Source organism: Palaemon carinicauda, chromosome 27 (genome assembly GCF_036898095.1).
Source record: "Palaemon carinicauda isolate YSFRI2023 chromosome 27, ASM3689809v2, whole genome shotgun sequence".
Classification (NCBI taxonomy): domain Eukaryota; kingdom Metazoa; phylum Arthropoda; class Malacostraca; order Decapoda; family Palaemonidae; genus Palaemon; species Palaemon carinicauda.
This window is the reverse complement of record NC_090751.1, coordinates 46,479,163-46,497,876: the sequence shown is the minus strand read 5'-3', so window position 1 is coordinate 46,497,876 and position 18,714 is coordinate 46,479,163.

Below are 18,714 nucleotides of genomic sequence, written 5' to 3'. Positions count from 1 at the left end.
CGTCCTGAAGAAAGATGGCTCTCTGCGCCCTTGTGGGAATTACTGGCATCTGAACCTGCATACAGAACCAGATAACTACCTCTTCCCACACATCGCCAACGTTACCTTCTACTTGCCCAAAGCAAAGGTTTTCTCCACGCTCGACCTCTTGAATTGGTATTATCAAGTTCCCAAGAACCCAAAAGACATCCCCAAGACCACCATCACCATCCCTTCAGTACATACACCTTCAATTACTTATGTTATGGCCTTCATAATGTTAGGGCTACTTTTCAAGGCATCATAGATGGCATCTTAGGGGACCTCCCCTTCTGAGTATATTACGTAGATGACATATACTTCATGTTCTCTTCCTCCAGAGAGGAACACCTCTGTCACATACACATTATTCTGGACCACCTACAACAGAACGGCCTTACAGTCCGGTACAAGTGCCTTTGGAGCCAATGAAGTTTCTCTTTCTTAGGGCAACACATCACTCCTGAAGGTGTCCACCCCCTCCCTGAAAACGTAGCAGCCATTCAGAACTTTCAAACGCCCTCAACAGTCCAAGCACTGCAAGAATTCTTGGGCATGATCAACTATTATCACCGTTTCTTGTCAGCCATCGCCGCCATTCTTGCCCCACCGCTCAGCCTCGCTCAAGGCAAGCCAAAACACCTAAGACTTGTCCCCTTCAGGAAATGGCCTTCTGCAATGCATCAGGATATGGCCTTCTGCAATGCAAAGAATACCCTATCAACCGCTGCTGCTCTCACTTTTCCCATACAACATTCCCCTCTCCTTCTCTCCACAAATGTCAGCGATGTCGCTATTAGTGCAGTCCTCGAGCAGGTGGTCAATGGTTCGCCCCGCACATTGGCCTTCTTCAGTAGAAAACTGTCCAAGGTGGAATCTGGCAACATTACCTTGGTAGAAGCCCAACGAAAAGGTTCGGAGTACTAAGAATGTAGGCCATCCTGCCCATCCCTAAGTTGGGAAGACATCACCCTCGACGACTTCAACGCCACCCTCCTCTGTGATGTCAGTACTCTACCACAACCTGCGATACCTACTCCCGTGCGCCGATAGGTGTTTTATGTAATTTTTGGCCTTTCCCATCCCTTGAGCCAATCTACTGCACAGGTACTGAAGACAACGTTCACTTGGCACCGCATTACTAAGGATGGTATGGATTTGGTCCGTGCCTGTACTTCATGCCAAACTGCAAAAGTACATCGAGAGACAGATTCAGGAGTGGGCACCTTCTCTCACCCTCAGCATCATTTTTTCTACATTCACGTCGACGTAGTAGGTTCACTACACACATCACAAGGACATCGTTACCTGTTTACCGTCATTGACCACTCTACTCGTTAGTCAGAAGCCTTTCCCATGCAAACTGGAACATCCGCCTCATGTATATCCGCCATACTTTCAAGGTGGATAGCAAAATTTAGTATCCCTGAGCATATTACTTCTGACAAGGGTACCACCATTTCCTATCAATTCTGGACATAATTAGATAATCTTCTGAGCATCACCCAATGTCAGACAACTGCCTACAACTCTCCAGCCAACGGAATGGTTTAACGTTTTTATCACACCCTCAAAGCAGCTTTGATGTCCTGATGCAATGATTCCAAATAGTTTACTCTACTTCCCTGGTTCTTCCTGGTACTAAGGACAGCTCCTAAAGACACCCTGGATTTCTCGGCAGCTGAAATGGGGTATGGCAACCCATTGGTTGTCCTTGCTGATTTTTTTTTTGTCTGTAACCACCTCCGACAATCTACGTCATGTTGTAGGAAAATTTACTCCATGTTGCCGGACTTACAAGACCCAGCAAAGCAATACATACCACCAGATTTGCACAAGCATCGCGCATTTTCCTGCACATGGACTCTTTCCTAGTGATCCATCAGACACCAAAGGCTTTCTTAACATTCGTGGAAAAGAAGACTGGGTCTCCATTAATTGCCTAAAACCTGCATATCTTCTGCAAGATGGCCCGCCTACAATTTGCCTCTCAAGAGCAGGGCGCCCTATTTCACATGCATGTCTTTTTTACGAGGGGAGCCATGTACTATACATATTTCACACACACTTGTACACTAACGGTGGTTCATTTTATATATCTTGCTCTCCCTATGCATAGATAACAAAACGTGTTTAAGCTTACCTTTTCCTGCATTATTTTGAATTTTTATGACATTCTTGCTCGGAACTGCTATATAAACTCTTTTATCTTTTAAATAAAGGTTAGTTCCATTCACCTCGCTTCTCTGTTATAGCCTAACAGCAACCTCACACACTACTACCTAAGAGCTGTTGCTCTGAGATTTTATGCTTCAACTGAAAAAAAAAAAAAATACAATTCAATCATAAAATATACCCTTCTTGGTACATCCAGGAACATAATTTGTGGACTACCCTTAAAGCTGCAATATTTGGTGCAGACTCGACAGGTTCTCCTTTACTTAAACCAGATGGCTATGCCACTCACTGTCCAAAGGTAAAAACAACTCTTTTGGGTGATATGTTTGACAGTAGGCAGAATAACGAGAAACTAGATCCTCATCATTCCTGTTTTCCAGAAGCTAAACAACTAGTTTAGCTTCCCATTCCCATGAAATTAAAACTCTTGATGGACCTTGATGCTTACGGAGGTGTAGACCAAATTGGTATTTTACCTTTGTTTTTTATACAGCCTGCCGTTTTCTTAGTTAATATGTTATCTGCTAATTTCTGCGAGTTAGCATGAAGAGGTTCTTTTAGCACTTAAAGGTTTTAAAGACCACTCATGAATGGCAGAGGCAAGGGACAGTGACAATGCCCCTGACACTGACCATAAATACATATGATCAGCGAATAAGCCCCTCTCCACTCAAGCTAGGACCAGGGAGGTCTAAGCAATGACTGCTGATGGCTCATCAGGTAGACCTATAAGCTCGCTCAAACCTTCCCTCCTTAGCTCACAAGGATGGTGAAGTTTCAGACACAACAAGAAATTATCGAGTTTGAACAGGAATCTATCTCCCGTTCACCAGACTGCTAGGCAAGGACGTTTCCAATAGCATTGGTAATATTACTTCAGTAGGTAAATGTGTTTGTGGTAGCTCTAGTCCAGCTGGTTATCATTCAATTTCCAAAACTCCCCTATTATCTAAAGTTTTTGAATGTGTTTTGACAAAACGTCAAAGGCGTCTTTTAATATTTTAAAATTTTTCGGTGATCCATTTATTTTGAAGTTTTTTCATTTTTTCATTCTACCTTATTTCGAGTAATGCTCTCCAGCCTGGCCTTCAGCAGCTGAATCTCATCTTATTTTGTTGTACAAGAATTTGACTGTCCAGATGGTAGTACACTGGCTCCCTATCTGGTTACTGCAATTTTTTTCCTTTCCCTATACATACAATGATTAGTCTGGTCTATTCTTTATACTTTCTCCTATTTACTCATAAACTAGACAACACTATGATAACTGAAAATTATTTCTTCACTCAAGTGGTTAACTACAGCACTGTAATTGTTCAATGACTACTTTCCACTTGATATGGGTAGAAAAGACTCTAGCTATGGCAAGCAGCTCTCCTGGGAGAAGGAAACTCCAAAATAAAACATTGTTCTCTAGTCTTCGGTAGTGTCATAACCTCTGTACCATAGTCTTTCACTGACTTGGGTTACAGTTATCTTGCTTAAAGGTACACTCGGGCACACTATTCTGTTTTCTAATTTCCTTTCCTCACTGGGATATTTTCCCTGTTGGAGCCCTTATGCTTATAACATCCTGTTTTTCTAACTAGCGTTGTAACTTAGCTAAAAATAATAATAATAATAATAATAATAATAATAATAACAATAATAATAATAATAACAATAATGATAATACATACATACATATACAAGGCACTTCTACCAATTTTGGGGGGTAGCCGACATCAAACAAATGAAACAAAAAAAGGAGACCTCTCCTCTCTACATTCCTCCTAGCCTGACAAGGGACTCAACTGAGTTCAGCTGGTACTGCTAAGGTGCCACAGCCCACCCTCCCCCGTTATCCACCACAGATGAAGCTTCATAACGCTGAATCCCCTACTGCTGCTACCTCCGCAGTCATCCAAGGCACCGGAGGAAGCAGCAGGGCCTACCGGAACTGCGTCACAATCGCTCGCCATTCATTCCTATTTCTAGCACGCTCTCTTGCCTCTCTCACATCTTTCCTCCTATCACCCAGAGCTTTTTTCACTCTATCCATTCACCCAAACCTTGGCCTTCCTCTTGTACTTCTCCCATCAACTCTTGCATTCATTACCTTCTTTAGCAGACAGCCATTTTCCATTCTCTCAACATGGCCAAACCTCCTCAACACATTCATATCCACTCTGGCTGCTAACTCATTTCTTACACCCGTTCTCACCCTCACTACTTCGTTCCTAACCCTATCTATTCGAGATACACCAGCCATACTTCTTAGACAATTCATCTCAAACACATTCAATTTTTGTCTATCCGTCACTTTCACTCCCCGCAACTCCGATCCATACATCAAAGTTGGTACAATCACTTTCTCATACAGGACTCTCTTTACATTCATACCAAACCCTCTATTTTTTACTACTCCCTTGACTGCCCCCAACACTTTGCATCCTTCATTCACTCTCTGACATTTATGTGCTTCCACTCCACCATTTGCTGTAACAACAGATCCCAAGTACTTAAACTGATCCACCTTCTCAAGTTACTCTCCATTCAACATGACATTCAACCTCGCACCACCTTCCCTTCTTGTACATGTCATAACCTTACTCTTACCCACATTAACTCTCAACTTCCTTCTCTCACACACCCTTCCAAATTCTGTTACTAAGCTTCTCTTCCGCGTCTGCAACCAGTACAGTATCATCGGCAAAAAACAACTGATTTACCTCCCATTCATGGTCATTCTCATCTACCAGTTTTAATTCTCGTCCAAGCACTCGAGCATTCACCTCTCTCACCACTCCATCAACATACAAGTTAAACAACGACATCACACATCCCTGTCTCAGCAACGACCTTCCACCAACTCCATATAACCTCATCACATTCCACATTGCTTCCCTATCAATTCTATCATACGCTTTCTCCAGATCCATAAACGCAACATACACCTCCTTACCTTTTGCTAAATATTTCTCGCATATCTGCCTAACTGTAAAAATCTGGTTCATACAACCCCTACCTCTTCTAAAACCACCCTGTAATTCTAAGATTGCATTCTCTGTTTTATCCTTAATCCTATTAATCAGTACTCTTCCATAGACTTTTCCAACTACATTCAACAAACTAATACCTCTTGAATTACAACACTCATGTACATCTCCCTTACCCTTATATAGTGGTACAATACACGCACAAACCCAATCTACTGGTACCATTGACAACACAAACACATATTAAACAATCTCACCAACCATTTAAGTACAGTCACACCCTCTTCCTTCAGCATCTGAGCTCTCACACCATCCATACCAGATGCTTTTCCTACTCTCGTTTCATCTAGTGCTCTCCTCACTTCCTCTCTTGTAATCTCTCATTCTCATCTCCCATCATGATAATTATAATAATAAAAATAATAACTTTAATATTCCTGATCTAGATATTAATCTCTGGCAGCGTTATTCAGTTAGTTCTTTATACATGTTGCATAAGAATTTTCATTACTATGACCAACCTTTTCATTCAGATCTTCTAAGACAATACTATTCTGCTTGTAATACAAGGTATGCAGTTAATTTTAATAGTCATGCCTTCTCCAGCAAAACGTTCAATACTTAACAGTATTCTAGATATTTTATTCAAGCTATGACCAAATTCCGGAATGATCCCAATCAGCATAGTTGAATCGGTGGAACTTCAATATTTCAAACTTGCATCAAATGTTTTTATGTTGAACAGGCTGACATAAGACTCTTTATAGTTTATATGTGAAAGATCTATTTCCATGTTGTTACTGTTCTTAAAATATTTGATATCAATTGCTCATTACTTCTCTAGTAGTTTGTCTACTTCTTTATTTCCTTTCCTCACTCGGCTACTTTTCCCTGTTGGAGCTTTTGGGCTTATAACATCCTCCTTTTCCAACAAGGATTGTAGTAACTAATAATAATAATAATAATAATAATAATAATAATAATGATAATAATAATAATAATAATTCTTTCATTTATGCACTGCCGATATTACAGTCAAACTAACCTTTTCTAATTTTATTAAAAAAAAAACCTATATAAAACCCGCAAAACACACGTGGCATGAATTCACAAATCTAATCCCATTTAAACATTATAAATATATGTACGAGAGAGAGAGAGAGAGAGAGAGAGAGAGAGAGAGAGAGAGAGAGAGAGAGAGAGAGAGAGAGAGAGAGAGAAAGGAAATTAGGCTTAATGTGCATTGTAATCAAGGGGTCATTCAGCGCAAGAGAAAGTGTGTACACTTACTGTTTTGCATTTGAAAGTTTGCGTGTTTGCCCACCAAAAAAAATCCTTGGAATGTAAGATTGTTTTCTTATGTAATAAAGTCATATGCAGAAGAATAATCAACCCCACGGTATCAATAATTATCACGTATAATGAACGAAGCTAAAATCCTGTTCCGACAAAATTTAACAAATAACAGTTTCGTTTGGAATAACGTATATTAATATTTCAGTTGAACTTAAACACGACATATTTTAAATAATATAAATTGCAAACTTCAGTCTCCCTCGTTCTTCTTTCCATGTAAGATTACCCACATAACGAGAACCCTTCATATGTTACTTGCAAACCGAGTGAGACTCTCTAGGTATTTATAGCATGGATGAAGTTACATTATTACATCTCTTGCCCAAAAAGCGATAGATGGCTGTCACATTAACGTCAGCTTGATAAATCCCTGTTCCCTTAGTATTTGGACGTGAGAGGAAAGAATAAGGGTACGAAAACGTCTTAAAGAAACTAACCGGAGGTCATTTACTACGTTCCGAGTCGACATGCTGGTAAACCGTGTTTTAGATGTAATTCAATTTAATTTTTCTCTTCCCATCGAAAAAAAAAAAAAGGATTTCAATGAGATTCATTGTCAGACACACATCTTTACTTCCCATTAAGAATGAGTCAATCCATATAAGAATAAAACGTAACCATGATATATATATATATATATATATATATATATATATATATATATATATATATATATATATATATATATATATATATATATACATAAAGGTACATTTAACATTTACTAGCATTATGAAAAAAGCACCAATGAATGTCAATATAGATATTGAAATAATATGTATTTGGGAGAGTATTCCGGACGCTGGCGAGATACAAGTAAAGGCGATTCACATAAAAGGTAGCAGAATGGCTGCTTAAGACTACGTGTTAACATGGATTGTGATTGGTGGCCCTTTTACCACATATAAGTGTTTGTTAGGCCAACTATCCTTTATGGATGTGGAATAATATATAAAAAAAGATAAAATCAGTAGATAATCATCTACGTAGTACAAGTGGCATGCAAAGAAAAAAAATGTGGCGTAAGCCAAAGCAATGGTTAAAAAATTTAACATACATGGAAGGATGGGCCAGACAGCTTGGAGAAGTTTTATTCACCTGAAAAGAAATAAGAATAATCATTATTTAGTTAAAAGAGTTGAACATTTTATAAGTTAGGAGGAATGCGTGAATATAACATGAAGAAAAAAAAAAAAAAAAAAAAAAAAAAAAAAAAAAAAAAAAAATTGCGTATGCTAGGTTGCGGTGAAAGAGTGCTTGTTGGGCTAATGGATTGATTGATTTGAAGTTGTCTGGCATCCTGACATCGAAGGTCATTGACGCCGATATCGTTTATAATAAATAAAGGAATAAAAGAATATTCAATTAAAACCATAGAAGTAAATATGTCATTATAAAAGTTAAATATCTTCCAGAAGACCTGCTTCTGAAATCAATCTAAAAAAAAAACCACTAGCATTGTACGACACATCATGTGCAAGAATTTTGGCAAGGATAAACCTGCCATCCTCACCTCGAGCCTCAAGCAAATATCTATTTTCTTTTGTGTTATATGTGGGGCATTTAGTCAACAAATGCCTCACTGTCAAGGGTATCAAACAGTCGTCGCAATATGGTTGGTGTTGGCCAGCCAGTAGAAACTGTGTGTCATCCGAGTGTGACCAATGCAGAGACAATAAATAGTCGTCTCCCATTTTCGGGGCATCATGTTATACCTCCATGGGGATATAACATTCGTTATTTCTCTCACCTTATTTTCAGTTAACCTAACCCAATGCTGTTGCCAATTGTTATAAATAAAATTCTTAATCAACGGTAAAAAACCATTACAGCGAATGGGATACCTTCTTGGTAGCAACTTGGCTGAAGCATTCTTTGCCAGTGAATGTCTCTTCATTTCTAGAAACACCTTCGTGTGCCAGAACCCAGATAAATCGAACTGTTATACCTTTCATGCCAATGATTAAAAGCCACTCTAAAATCTTTAAAACTAAAGAGTTACTGGAATTAAAAACTTCTAGAGCTTGTAGAATACTTCTCAGAGCACTAAAAATAATGAAACTGCCCCCTCTTAAGGCTATTTTCTTAACAGCGGTTAGTATGCCATATAGTTCGGCAGTATGTATATGGAAGATATTAGACGAAGTGCAACTCTACAATTAATAGAACTACTATACACTCCAAATCCAACGCCAGCATCAGAGCCATAAGTATATATAAAAGTCGATTTCTTATGTTCTTCGACATGTTCCATAAAAAGAGACCTGGCTTCTAATTCAGTCATGTTCTTTTTTTTATACCAATAAAATATTTACAAACAGATATCTCTGGTAATTTCCATGAAGGTGTTAGTGATATCCTAAACGGAAGAACTCTGTTTTTTGCTATATGAAGACTGATTATTAATTGCTTTACCCAAAAACTATAAGGTTTGGGAGATTTTGGGTGCAATTCTAAATATCTACAATGCCTTACAAAGTTTGCAGTCTGACGGGCTAAAGAATTTAGAAGTCTTTGCAAGACTTATGGTAAGGTCTAAAGGTAATCCTCCAGCATCAACAAGTCCACTTGGGACAGGCGATGTTCTAAACGCTCTTGTGGATAATGTAATACCAGCATGATGTATGGAATCTAATACCTTTAATCGCCTTGAGGTGGCTGAGGAGTATATTTCACATCCATAACTAATTTCTGAAAAACAATAAGGCCTTATATAATTTTAAAAGTTTTGCAGTCTGCACCCCACGCTGTATATGACAATACTTTTAAAAGATTCAGAGTCTCAAGACAACTAGGCTTTGAAGGCCTTCAAGTGAGGAACACTCGTAAGCCTAAAATCAAATCCCAATCCTAAAAATTTAGCTTCACTTACACATGGGATCCGTTGACCTTTTGATGTATAGATCAGGTCTGGATGTACACCCCGAATACGACAGAAATGGACAACAGTAGTTTTGCTTGTCGAAAACTTGAACCCATTCATATCAGGCCAATAAATAATTTTATCAATTGAGAGTTGCAGTTTTCTCTCAACAATTACCATTTTAGCTCCAGATAATGATAGAGGGATCATCTACAAATACCGTTGAGAGTATATCTTGGGGAATGAAAATGAATGAATGAATGATTTAAAGTTTTCAGGCATCCTGACATCTAAGGTCATTGACGCCGTTAACATTTAATTTATGTATACAAAAATAAAAAATGAAATAAAATAAAAAATTTAAGAGTATTCAATTAAAATCATAAAAATTGAATGTCATAAAAGTTAAATATTTTTCAGAAGACCTGCTTCTGAAAGAAATCTAAAAATGCCACTTGCATGGTAGGACACATAATTTCCAAGAATCTTGGCAAGGATGAACCTGCCACCCTCACCTCGAGCCTCAAACAAATATCTATTCCGCAAGTTGTTATAATTGGGGCATTCGGTCAACAAATGCCTTACTGTTAGAGGTACTAAACAGTTGACACAATACGGTTGGTGTTGGCCCTTCAGCAGAAACTCATGTGTCAACCGAGTGTGACCAATACGGAGACGACAAAGAGACGTCTCCCATTTTCGGGGCATCATATTATACCTCCAAGGAGATATGTCATTTGTTACTTCCCTCATTTTATTGCCATCTTGATTATCCCATTGCTGTTGCCATTTATTGCAAACCAATTTCTTGATGTCAGGTAAGAAATCATTACAGGGAATGGGATACCTTCTTGGCAGCAAATCGGATGCAGCCTCCTTAGCCAGTGAATCTGCCTTCTCATTCCCGGACACACCTACATGTGCTGGAACCCAACAAAATTGAACTGTTATACCTCTCCGTCCAATAAGGAAAAGCCATTCTAAAATCTTTAAAACTAGAGGGTTATTAGAATTAAAAACTTCCATAGCTTGAAGGACACTCCTTGCATCACTAAAAATTGTAAAATTACCCTCCTTCTCCAACGCTATTTTCTCAATAGCGGTTAATATGCCATACAGTTCGGCAGTAAATATGGAAGCGGTCAGAGGAAGTGCACCTCTACAATTAAAACCATTACTATGTACTCCAAATCCAACGCCAGCATCAGATTTGGAGCCATCAGTATAGATAAAAGTTGATCCTCTATGTTCTTTAACATGTTCATTAAAAAGAGACCTGGCTTCTATGTCTGACATATTCTTCTTATCTCCAATAAAATATTTACAAATAGATATCTCTGGTAACTTCCATGGAGGCGTTGATGATACCTTGAATGGAAGTACCTTATTTCTAATTATATCCAGACTATTTAATAATCGTTTCACCCGAAAGCCATAAGGTTGAGGAGATTTTGGGTGTAACTCAAAGTATGATGCGTGTCTTACAAGGCTTGCAGTCTGAAAGGCTAGAGAGTTAGGGAGTCTTTGCAATCTAAACCAATACCGAAGAATGGAAGACATTCGGTAAAGGTCTAGAGGTAACTCTCCAGCATCAACAAGGAGACTTGGGATAGGCGAGGTTTTAAAAGCTCCAGTAGACAATCTAATACCTGCATGATGTATCGAGTCTAATATTTTTAACCGGCTTGGGGTGGCTGAAGAATATACCTCACAACCATAACTAATTTTGGAAAAAATCAAGGCCTTGCATAATTTTAAAATAGTATTGCGGTCTGTCCCCCATGATGTATGGGACAATACTTTTAAGATATTCAGAGCTTCAACACATTTAGCTTTTAGCGCTTTTAGGTGAGAAACCCATGTAAGTCTACAGTCAAATATCAAACCTAAAAATTTGGTTTCCGATACACATGGTATCCGTTGACCTTTAATGTATATATCCGGGTCTGGATGTACTCCCCGGATACGACAAAAATGGACAATGGTAGTTTTACTTGTCGAGAACTTAAATCCATTCATGTCAGCCCACTGGATAATTTTATCAATAGAGAGTTGGATTTTTCTCTCAACCATTGCCATTCTAGTGCCAGCAAATGATATTGAGAGATCATCCACAAATAATGTTGAGAGAACATCCTGGGGAATGGCAGAGGATATCCCATTAATTGCTAGTGCAAAAAGGGTTACACTCAGCACACTACCCTGAGGAACTCCTTCTTCCTGGCACTTACTCTCTGATAGAGTTTCCCCCACTCTCACTTGAAAAACTCTACGTGAAAGAAATGCCTGAATAAATAGTGGCAGCTCTCCTCTCAATCCCAATTCATGAATGGTTTTAAGAATACCATATCTCCATGTGGTATCATATGCCTTTTCAAGGTCAAAAAATACTGTAACATGGTGCTGTTTGGAAGCAAAGGCTTCACAAATAGAAGACTCAAGTCGTATCAACACATCAGTCGTTGAGTGCATTTTTCGGAATCCACGTTGAATCGGTGATAAAATACCTTTCTTTTCAAGGTACCATATCAGCCTTGCATTGACCATCTTCTCCATGATTTTACATAAACAAGATGTCAATGCAATAGGACGATAGTTTGCTGCTAAAAACTTGTCTTTACCGGGTTTTAAAAAGGCTAAAATAATGGCTAGTTCCCAAACACTTGGGTAACTATGATCATGCCATATTCTATTAATAATGCTTAAAATAAATAGCTTTGTATTAAAATGTACATGTTTAATCATTGCATATGGAATTCCATCGGGTCCAGGGGCTGTATCGTTGCAATGAGCAAGTGCGGAATCAAATTCTCTTTCAGTGAAAGGAGAATTATACGACTCTTCCCTTCTTGTTGCAAAATTTAAAATTTTCTTTTCTTCAGTGCTCCTATACTGGTGACCAGGGGCTCCTTCACACTTGCTGGATACATTTGAAAAATGATTAGCCAGGGCATTGCTAACTTCATTTGCTTCAGTTACATACAGGCCATTCACCTTCAACACTAGTGGTGGGTTGGGGTGAATTTGCCAGCTATCTTTTTTACTTTCCTCCACACAGAAGATGGTGGTGTTCTACTGTTAATGGAGGAAACAAAAGACATCCATGACTGGCGCCTTGCTTCTTTCATGGCACGACAGAACTGTGCTCTACATTTCTTGTACATAGTTAAATTCTCATCAGTTCTGCGTCTACGCAATCGTGTTAGAGATCTTCTTGTGGCTCTGTGGAGTGCAGTTAGTTCTGAAGACCACCACGGGACTGGTCGTCGTTTGAATAACCCTGTTGTTTTGGGAATTGACTCCTGCTGTATGAAGAGTTCCATTCAGTAGGTCTATGGCATCATCAACACTTTCAAACTGTTCTGCTCTCCCTTCGATTTCACTTAGCTCGGAAAATTTAACCCAGTCTGCCTTGTCTAGATTCCAACGTGGCGATCTTTGCAAAGGCGGACCCTTGTTGGTGTTTATAATGATTGGTGCATGATCACTAGTATGGCAATCATCTAATGTCCTCCAATCAAAATCAAGAAGGCAGTTAGAGCTTGCAATTGAAAGGTCAATGCATGACAAAGTACCTGTCTGAACATGGAAGTGTGTGGGCTCTCCTGTATTAAGGAGTCCCACATCCTCATTCTCCACAATTGATGAGATAATATTGCCCCTTGTGTTGGCCAAAACATCACCCCATAAAGGATGTCTACCATTCATATCTCCCAGTAAGAGAAAAGGTTGAGGGAGTTGTTGAATGACCTCTGCTAAATCATCATATAAAATATTATCATTTGGAGGTAAGTACAGAGAGCATATTGTATATTTTCTCCCTATATCAATTTGTACAACTGCCTGCAGGGTTGTACGTATAGACATGGGTATTTGGGGAACATCTCGACGAATGTACATGAGACTTCCGCCATGGCTCCCTGCTTGTTGATTATATGGTGTTCTATAGCTAACATACTCTCGAGGACTAGGAGTGTTAGAATCAAGCATACTTTCCTGTAGACATCCAATTATGGGGGAATGCTCATGAATTAGGAGCTTAAGTTCTTCATATTTCGCCCTCAAACCCTGACAGTTCCATTGCAAAATGGAGGAGAAAACTATGGATTATTTCTGGAAGACATCTTGGATGAGGTCTTCCCATTAGCAGTTTTTAATTTAACATTATTACCAGTAGGTTTCTTCAGAGGTGGTCTTGTTATGTTGGGTTTAACGTTGGTGTTTTTCTTTGTATTCTTTTTATCTATTTGTTGAGGTGGATGGTGGACCTCAACTTGAATTTCTGATTTATTCAGTCCATCTTCTGGTTCATTAAAAACATCAACAGACAAAACATCAAATTTATTTGATGTCATAACCTTAACGTTTCTAATGGAGGGTGGAGAGAGAGATGGAGGTCTCTCTCTTTTGCGATTAATAGATGGTGGGATTCGAGGTTTTTGCACCTTTCCCACAACAGGTGCATCAGGTAAGTTAGTCTTAAGTGGAACCTCCATCAGATCAGGCAAGGACATGGACTGAGAGAGGTTTGTATTACTTTTTGTAATGGCGGCTGAAGGCTGTACAGCAATGGGCAATGACCTAGTGTTAATACACCGTGGTAAAGCTTCAGGAGGTGATATGGTTACCTCGTTATTTGACATTTTGTCAGATAGTATACTTTTTTTTTAGCTATTGGCAGTGCTAGGTTGGTTTGATTTTAATGCCTTAGCATATGTATTTGATTTATTTAATAGTCTTTTGGCATAGGTCACACTTATGTGTTCTAAGTTTGATTTGTTGAGGGCAGCTTCCTCCAACTTATATAGCTCGCAGATCTTGTCTGGATTTGTGATTCGAGCTGCAATTTAAACACCTGGCTCCAAGTGCACACTCTCCATGGTAAGATTTGGAGCAAATACCACACATCATCTCATTTTTGCAAACTTTGGACCGGTGCCCAAATTTAAAACAATTAAAGCATTGCAATGGCTTCTGCTTGAAGGGTCTTACTTTAATCCTTTCGTTCTCGATAATAATATGAAAAGGTACATCAGCATCCTGGAACGTAAGGATTATCATTGATGTACCTGGGACTTTATGAACTTTCCAAACATTTAATGGACACATGGCCAGTATCTCCTCCTCTGTAAAATCATATAGATCTCTGTTAAAAACTACGCCCCTTCCGTAGCTAAAATTTAGGAGGGGTTTGACATCTAACTTAATGTCATCATTACTTATTTTCATATTGGACAATATTACCGACTGTGTACTGGATTTGGCATGGATAAGGAAACTATTTTTTCCAAAACGAGATATATCGCCTGGTGCAATAGTTCCTACTTTTTTCTGAATCAATTTGCATATTTTAAAATAATTCCCTGTAACCCCCTTTGATTCAGCTATAACCCTGGAAAGGTATGATGGGTCGTTTGCGACCCCTACAGCATTTTCAAAACCTGTTTTTTCCCCATAAATCATCAGCTGTCTCGAATATGGAAGTGATCGACCTGCAAGGGGTGACTAGTCTACATGCCATTGTCTGCTTTAGGACTGATTTTCGTCTAACTCCCCTCCTTCCCCGTTTTTTTACCCCCCCAGGGGTCGACCTCGACCCTGAATACCTTTATAGGGGTAAGTGATCAAACAGCAAAGTTATTACATAATTATAAATTGTCGAACAGTGTTGATACTTGTTTGGTTCTTTATAGTTGGAAAGTGTGGGTGGATGGTGTGTCTACCACTTGCATGACATTGGTTTTGGCTTAGATGCCATATATTGCCATGAGGTCCATTTTCCCTCAAATGCTAATTTCTGATTTTTTAGGGTTTTTTGCAAATTTGATTTTTTTTCTATTTATTTTGAATTTATCTTCAATAATGGCCAGCAGACAGTATTCCCTCGCATGGATGTCATCAACACACTTCTAATGGAGTTAAAAAGAGATGTTGATGATAATATGGAGCTTGCAACCCCATTCTTCATTTCAAGTGGAAGATTGGGCTGTAAGAGTTGTTGCAGCCTGCGGCCATTTTGTTGACATACCCGAAAGGTAAGTTGGCATATCTCTATATATTCTTGTTCTGTATAGAATTCGTGATATTTTGGTATAATTTAATGCATAAATATCATATTTTATAGGAGATACAATGATTTTCATAAGAAATTTACATTGTGAACTAGGCCGTCAAAAAATGACCTTTAGATTTCGCCCCTGTTATAACAGTAAATTACATCTTAGTGCACATTTTATTATGTATTTCTGTTCTAGGATAATATGAGTTTATTCTATAAGAAAATTAGCCTCTTCCTATTTCATTTGGGTACCCAAAAAAATTCATGAAATTTGGACAAATTTTTTTTGGCCAAAAAAATTTACCCTTTTTTTCTCATTTCAGATCTTGACTTCTATGGGTCCAACTCATTTCCAGCAATTACACGCTGTTGCTTTGCCATCTAAGAAGGTGTCCCTAAAGGGATTTATGTGTATATGTATATTTCTATTTTTTGTGAATATTTACGTCGTCTTTTTTTGTATACTTAAATTTTTAATATATTTCCAATAAATAGTTATTTTGTAGATGGGTATCATTTATATTTTCAGTAATTTTTAGCATTCTTTGAAGTATTTTTAGCAAGTCAAACAATACAGATTGATGCATAACTAAATTTTTCCTGAATTTTTTTCGGAGTCGGGGTCGTTCACGACCGAGTATACCCTTAAAGGGGTGTCCGAGTAGCATACCTATCCAGGGATAAGCCACATCGGTGGTTTTGGATTTCTCTGGGAGGGCATGACTAAATCTGCGTCTTTTTCCAACCAATCGGCAGGCCTGTACACATCTAAATCTTTTGGTACCTTATCGCAGAGAGCAGCCGCGACATTCAAGTTATTAATTTCAATATTATTCAAATTACTTATTGCACTAAATGCTTCGTCATAACTACTATAAGATATCCATGAATCCCAAGTTTCAGCTTCAAGTTTCATCCTTATTTCTTTTATGCATCCATAGCATTCGAATGCTTTACATAGATCATCATAATTTGTTTCTATTGAAATTTGTGTAACATGGAGGATTCGAAGTTTCCTCGTGTTACCCAAATTACTCGATTTAGAAATATCAGTAGAATGGTCCTTTCCCGTTCCGAGGTCATCAACAGAGCTATCCCTTATCACATTAGCAGAGGTCGTCAACAGTGCCAGGGGAGAGTCAGCGTATCCAGGGGATGGGGGTTCGTTCCTTAAAGAATCCATTATACTAAAGAGAGAAAAGAGTTAGTTTGATGTACCTGCTCGAGAATGTTAGGCCATCACACGTCGGAAAGGAAATTTGCACTCTCCACTATCGGCACAATGAGAGTATACTTCCCAGATGGTCCACTCCATACCCTACCCGAAGGATAGCATCAAAACAGATATAGAGGCACAGGTGTAAGCTGAACCCGCCTGTTAGGACTGAGACCAAGAAATTATGGAATCATCCTCCCCATATCTATAATGACGGGCTTCCGGCCAAAAGCCGAGAGTCCTACCCCAAGCATTGGATCTCCCTGGATTACGAAGACCCAACACTAGAGAATAGTTCCGCCAAAAAGGTCCAAACCATCTTCGGGATGGCTGAAATCATCCAATACTCTCACATATAGCTTTGAATGCAAACACCTCCCAACCGTGATACCTCCTCCCACTCATCAAAGCAGACAGCAATAAAGGATGTATGAACATCCCCGCCGGGGCTACAATGGATGTAAAAACATCCAAGCCATAGGAGAAAAAAAAAATTAATAAATATATATGTACATAATATATACACACATATAAAGGGAAATTTTTCTCATAGAGTTTGGAAAGCAAGACTAAAGAAAGTTTATGAAATTAGGATAAGGTCGAAGTAATATTGAGAAAAAGAAAAAGGTGAAAGAGAGAAATTTAGATTCGAACTGGGGGAGCATTTTCCCCAAGTTCGAGAGCCCTCTTGCCCGTCACCAAGTTTCAGCACGGGAATGAAATGCCATGCTGAAGCTCAATGACTTCATCAAGGCATTCTCTCATTAAGAGGGGGGAATGAAAAAGGGTATCCCATTAATAGTTAGTGCAAATAGGATTACACACAGCCCATTACCCTGGGGAACTCCTTCCTGACATTTTTTCTCTGATACAGCTTCCCCCACTCTCACTTAAAAAAATCTATGTGAAATAAACGACTGAATGAATAATGGTAGCTCTCCTCATAATCCCAAATTATAAATGGTTTTAACTATACCGTATCTCTAAGAAGTATCATATGCCTTTTCAAGGTGTAAAAAAAAAAAAAAAAAAAAAAAAAAAAAAAAAAAAAACTTATCAATGGAGAGTTGCAGTTTTCTCTCAACAATTACCATTTTAGCTCCAGAAAATGATAGAGGGATCATCTACAAATAGCATTGAGAGTATATCTTGGGGAATGAAAAAGGGTATCACATTAATAGTTAGTGCAAATAGGATTACACTTAGCACATTACCCTGGGGAACTCCTCCCTGACATTTCCTCTCTGATACAGCTTCCCCCAATCGCACTTGAAAAAATCTATGTGAAATAAATGACTGAATGAACAATGGTAGCTCTCCTCATAATCCCAAATTATGAATGGTTTTAACTATACCGTATCTTTAAGAAGTATCATATGCCTTTTCAAAAAAAGTTACATAGTGCTGTTTGGAAGCAAAGGCTTCACAAATAGAGGACTAAGTCGTATCAACACAACAGTTGTTGAGTGCATTTTCTAAAATTCACATTGGATAGGTGATAAAATACCACATCAGTCTTGCATTGACCATATTCTCCATGACCTTACATAACAAGATGTCAATGCAATTGGTCGATAGTTTGCTGGTAAAAACTTATCCTTACCGGGTTTTAAATAGGCTAAAATAATAGCTAGTTCCCAAATGCTTGGATAACTATGATCATGCCATCTTGTTAAAAATGATTAAAATAAATATTTTAGTATTAACAAGTACATGTTTAATCATTCCATATGGAATTCCATTGGGTCCAGGAGCTGTATCTTTACAAGAAGAAAGTGCAGAATCAAGTTGTCTTTCAGTAAAAGGAAAATTGTATGACTCTTCCCTTCCTGTTGCAAAATCTAAAAATTTTCTTTTCTTCAATGTCCCTATACTGGTGACCAGGGGCTGCTACACAGTTGCATGATACATTTAAGAAATGGTCAGCCAGGCCATTGCTAACCTCAGTTGTTCCAATCACATACTGACCATTCACCTTCAACACTGGTGGTGGGTTGGGGTGAATTTGCCTGCTATCTTTTTTATTTTCCTCCACACAGATGTTGTT